This window comes from Hemibagrus wyckioides, linkage group LG12, assembly GCF_019097595.1.
Source record: "Hemibagrus wyckioides isolate EC202008001 linkage group LG12, SWU_Hwy_1.0, whole genome shotgun sequence".
NCBI lineage: Eukaryota > Metazoa > Chordata > Actinopteri > Siluriformes > Bagridae > Hemibagrus > Hemibagrus wyckioides.
The window spans coordinates 6,515,050-6,521,049 of record NC_080721.1 but is presented as its reverse complement, the minus strand read 5'-3'; positions in this window follow the sequence as shown (position 1 = coordinate 6,521,049).

Sequence of the window (6,000 nt, the reverse complement as noted above, 5' to 3'; positions counted from 1 at the left end):
GTCCAGAATATCTCACAAATATCTCCGGCACATCTTTTCAAGCTTGATGCACCACTGAATCTGCCATCTTCTTTACAAAGAACCCCATTGCTGGTGCTGTAAACTGTGAAATACAAGATATTCATATTCAGGTATGTTAAAGGTGTAATAGTTTATCTTTTAAATATTACAAATAATCGGGAAAACAAGCACCAAAAATAATTGTTTACGCAAAGGCATCGGCACAAGTGTATTATTTAAGTAAAAAAAAGAGCCTCAAGTTTTTTTATTTATTTATTTATTTATTTATTTATTTATTTTTATTTATATTAATTAATTAATTAATTTATTTATTTATTTATTTATTTATTTATGTGTTTATGCATGTATGTATGTATGTATGTATTTATTTATTTATTTACACTCCCCATCTCCTCTACATTTCACAACAACAACATGGCATAAATTTGGTTACCGCCCTGACAGGCAGATACTTTTACTGTGAACCAGCCAACCAACCAACCAAGCAAACAAACAAACCTCTGAACGTTGTACAACTAGAATAGTCTACAGTAAAGTCATTCATTACTAGCGCAGTAAAATAAAGTCCTACTTAAATACTGATGTCACTCCTGGAAATCTGTATAAAGTATTTACACGACATATATTTAGCAGATATATACAGTATATATATATATATTTTTTTTTTACTTAAAGAGGCAGATAAGGTGATCATTTGAATGAACCATCTTGATTGAAATGTATGTAATGGTAGTTAATTCTCTTGCAGCTTAAAAACGTTACCTCACCAACACTGGTGGTAAGAGTCAGCTGAAAACCTCATGTGAGTTCATCGCAAAGAAAAACAATACAGAGAAGGCACTCTTGACCACACTCTCAGAGCCAGAGATTGTCAACTCGATTAGTTAAACATTTCGAATGGGAGACATGGGCGTTTGATATCCACCCAAAAGCACACTAGCATAATGCCAGCTAGGACTTTATCTACTTATGAGACTTGTGAGAATGTTATCTCTCTGTGTGCTGTAAAACAAATACTAGGCTCTATTATTAACTATACTGAAATAATAAGGTACGGTTTCATTATTTGTTACTTCTCAATATTGCTAACTTTAACTGCAGCATAGATTTTGGGGCTGTGGTTTTGTGTATATGAGTAAAGATTCGTTCTGATGTTGCATTGTACCTCAATTTATAAATCTCACATAAATGGACGTGAAGCTAATAACACTGTATTGATACTTAATGCACATGAGTCAGTACTTGGTTTCTTTTAAGGTAGAATGAGAGCAAAATGCATCCATAGAAAAAAATAAAATTAAATTAAATAAACAGCACCTAAACACCCACAGAAAAAAAAATAAATAAACAAAATAAACATCTACGGCCTGAAAATCTATGCTGCAATTAAAGTTAGCAATAGTGAGGCGTAACAAATAACGAAACCTGACTTTATTATTTTACTGCAGTTAATAATAAGGTTTGAATTGACTGCCATTATTTTACAAGAAATTTTATCTTCCTTTAAAGATATATTTAAGACGTTTAATTACCGAAATAAGAAATGATATAGACCGCATACTATAAGCTTTAGAAAGCTTTAGAAGGAACAGATGTTAATTGTTTACCGAGAGAAGGCAAAAAAATAAAAAATACAACGCACATTGGACTTGTTAAGGTGTCACCAACAGTCAGGCAGCATAATAAAAGAAAAGCATATGTTCCACCTCTCACATCATGCTAAGAAACTCTGCAGTGCTACAGAAAGCGTTATATTATGCATCTCTGTGACAAGTCCTGCTAAAACATTCCGTCTAGTCTCTCTGTTCCGCATAGACAGTTCACACATACACACTTCTCGCAGTGCACACACCAGCTGCACAGCATATGGACCTTCGCAGAGGGACATCCGCAAGCAGATATGGGAGTGGAGCAGCAACAGCAGATCAAGCCGGCTTCAGCTGCAGCTGTGCCGCTGGGGAGAGAGAGCGAGAGAGAGAGAGAGAGAGAGAGAGAGGGGGGATGAGAGAAAACGAGAGAGAGAGAGGGAGAAGGAGAAAAAACTATTAAATCTCCTTGATAGGGGCATGCATGCTTGGACCGGCACCAAGTGGTGCAGATATTTTAAGCAACTTCTCCCGGGTTTAGGGGAGACAGCAACAGCCAGTGCCACAGATGTTGAGTTTTTTTTTTCTTTCTTCCTCTCTCTCTTTTTCTGCCTCTCTGCACCTGTGCTCGATTGGTGCCAAACTCCTGTTGTGTCTAAATGGGAGGTCCAAACATTCCACCCGCTTGAAGCATGAAAGCAAATATCACATTATTACTTATTACAAGGCGGCTCTGGGGCGGCGCTTTGGCTCGGGACCAGGATCTAAACGATGAATGAGGTCACACACATATACACACACACACACACACACACATACACAGACATAGCGAAATGAACACAGAACTTTATGAGTTATTCACGGGCAATAGGCACGCTTAAACAAGTTGTCAATATGGCTCAGTGTGAGCTCATTTACTGCTCATGTAACTGATCCACACTGTTACAGAGTGCAGATGGAGAAGAACGAACCCAATACTCAGTGGAGTGTGTTATATAATCTACGGCCCTGTGATCTCTAATGGCCAGGCCAGGTTGTTTTTACTCAAACACACACACACACAACATAGATGGACCTTAGGGCAATTAAACCCAGAATTGGGAAAAAAATCTTTTGTTCTCTCTGCAGTGCATCCGCAAATTTATTAACAACCTCCGCCTCTCTTTCACTCTCTCTCTCTCTCTCTCTCTCTCTCTCTCTCTCTGCACAGATGTTGCAGGCACATTCCATTACACCTACAAGCCATTATGCTTAATGGCTCGTTCAAAGAAGGCTGCATGTGGACTTCATCTGTGACAAGAGCCCCAAATCTCTCAGCCCTCCTGCCCCAAATGACCAACGCTCCCTCCTCCTGTTCCCATGATTCCCCTGGGGTTGGTCTTTCAGCAGGCTTCACTAGAACTAAAAGATATATACAATATATCACAAATGCGAGAAATTGCATTAATATGCAGATCAGGTGCAGGTCTTTTAGTATTTAGTTTCATTTTTTGACACTGCAAGTTCATTTGATTTAACTAATTAATTAACAATTCATTATTCTCAATTAGTAATTAATTATTCTTTCAGTGCAGTGAGTAGTGTTACTGTCTAACAGCTCCCGGGTCAATCCTGAGGTTGAGTTAATGTTTGTGGGCGGTTTGACTAATTTGGCGCATTTTTCATTTAAAATTGATATTGAATATTAATTTGCTTGGTAAAATAAAAAGAAATTCCTTAATAAAAATCTAAAATAGATCTTTCTGCCCCATGCAGAACACATAGTGTTAAACGTTGCTTTGCAGCCAACACGGGATTAAAGTGAGGCAGCAGGAGGTTTGCACTCCTTCCTTTCCACGCGTCTCGGCTTTGCTATCATCATATTAACATAGATGACAATCTGGCGAGAAGGTGCTGATCAAAGATAAATCTCACGCCCCAGCTCAGCTCTCTCTAATTACGCCATCTGTGGCGTGTGCCTCGGTGCCACGCCGGGCACGGATCTGTCAAAAGCTGCATGCCGACAGGAGGGCACCAGAGACTAATCGCCCCAGAGCCAGTGCCCCCCCTCACAGAGCCCCTTTCACACTACACAGATATCTGAACCATCCTGGCATACAGAGTCAACAGCACAAAAATATATCATCATTACAAAATGTATTGAAAAAATGTCTGCTGTAAACATATTACCACCTTCACAGACTCTGTGACAATGATCCATCTTTATGTCATATTGTTTTCTGTATAAATCGGCCTGGACAACCTGTCATGTTGAAATTTTGAGCTTTTCTACTCTATCTAGAAATACGGAAATGATTTCTTGAAACAGAGATTTGATTCTGGCTCTGATTTGATTTGAGTACAGGATTCATTTTTTTTGAGTCACTGTATCTGATACTGACACTTCTGTCCATTTCACTATGGTTCGTATCCAAGCTTTTTAAGCAAGAGAATATTCCCAGCAAATCAAAAGAAGCAGAAATAGTCATAAATGTCAGACAATACAGTATGGAAAAGCAGGCATCTTTTGGTAATGCTAAACATGTAACACTTTGTATCCAAAGAGAATCACGTCTGTAGGTTAAAGGTCTGGAATTCCCCACGATTTAATCCAAACAGGAGCCATGCAGTTATCTGGCATGCTCCCAGAAAGTTCTTTACATTTGTATTATTTGCACCTCTCCTGCATGAGTTTCGTTTTATCATGTTATTCATAGATTATATGGCGACCCCGTTATTATAATCATCGGCTGTTTCCACACATTTGAACACATCTGGATTACATTCATTCATCTGGTATTTTTTATCCAAAGCAACTTGAAGCAATTCATCTAGCGTTTGAATGTTAAGCGCCTCGCTTAGGGGGTATAATAGTGACTTCTGCTTTTTGAACTCATAACCTTACAGTCATTAGCGAAGAATCTGCAGAACTGTACAGTTACTTCTTCTCACATTACTGATATCATTACAATCAAGCAACAATGCAGACAATTAGCAAGTCCATCTTTTTCTAATCTGTGCCGAACGTAGCCTCAGATTCCTGTTCTTCGCCTGAAAAGAGTAGAGTTAGTGACGTGGTCTTCTGCTATTGTATCCTATCTGCCTCAAGGTTGAATGTATTGAGATGCTTTTCAGCTCACCTCGGTTGTATTTGAAAGATTGTAGCCTTCCTGTCAGCTTTAACCTCAACCTCAGCTTTGACATTTAACCTCAACAAGACATTGTGCCAGTGAACTGCTGCTCACTAGACGTTTTGTGTAAAAATCCTAGCAGCAGTTTCAGAAAATCTCAAACCAGCCCATCTGGAACCATCAAGCACGCCATGGTTGCATTTATAACCTAAAGAATGAGTTTCCCTATTCTGGTATTTGATGTGAACATCAGCTGAAGCTCTAGACCTGTTTTGCTGCCGCATGATGGGTAATTGCATGAATGAGCAGAAAGGTAAATATTTAAATATCCTGCATGCATTGTGAAATCAGAGACGGACATAAACCCGTTTTACTAAGTGAATTATAGCATGTGCAAAAGTTAACTCAAATTTATTTGTTTACTTATTTAATTAAATTGTAATTCCGCTGATAGAGTATCTATAGAATACAGACTTAAATTCCGGCTATGGGAATTCTAGAGTCCAGGAGTCCCACAGGGAAATTGCATTATTTTAGGTCTTGGAAAATTACTGTTTGACTATAAAATAATGTTTTACAGGCCACAAAAACAGCATTGTTCCACTCCCAGTGGCACCATGATGCATTCGCTATGGTAATAAAATGTTTATGAAAATAAATGGCATGCCAGCATTGTATTCTCTCAGTGTGATTAATTATTATTCATTCTTTTTAATTCAGTAATACCACTCACAAATAATCCTCTCCATCAAGCCACCAAAAAAAAAAAAAATCCAAAAACAAAAAAATAAACCCAGGGAATAATTGGTTGGCTGCTTAAAAGACGTAATTACTGTTACTTAGCAACTGAGAAATTCGTCAGTATATCTTAAGGGGACAAAAAGGCCTTGCTCTATAACCTTAATCATTTAAGGTATTAAATAAAGAGTATTAAGCAGTCAGACAAAGAATGCATTGCGCTTTTATAAACTACAAGGTGATCATGGAATGGCTTGAAAATATATAGAAGATAGATAGTAAAAATAGAAGAAAACAAAACCCTCTTTCTGGTATAGTTTGGATCTACTGGTCCTTGAGTTATTCCGACAGATCACCTTAATGCTCGATTGAATCACTTCTATATTCTAACGATTTAAAATAAAGTCATTCATTATTACTTACTAACACGTTTTAGAGCAATGTACTAGTTAATAATATTTCATATCAGTGTTAATGTACTGTATGTGTACACTTAACTAATTGTTTAACGCTGGTTAGCGAATTGGTTATTCAGAACTGCAACA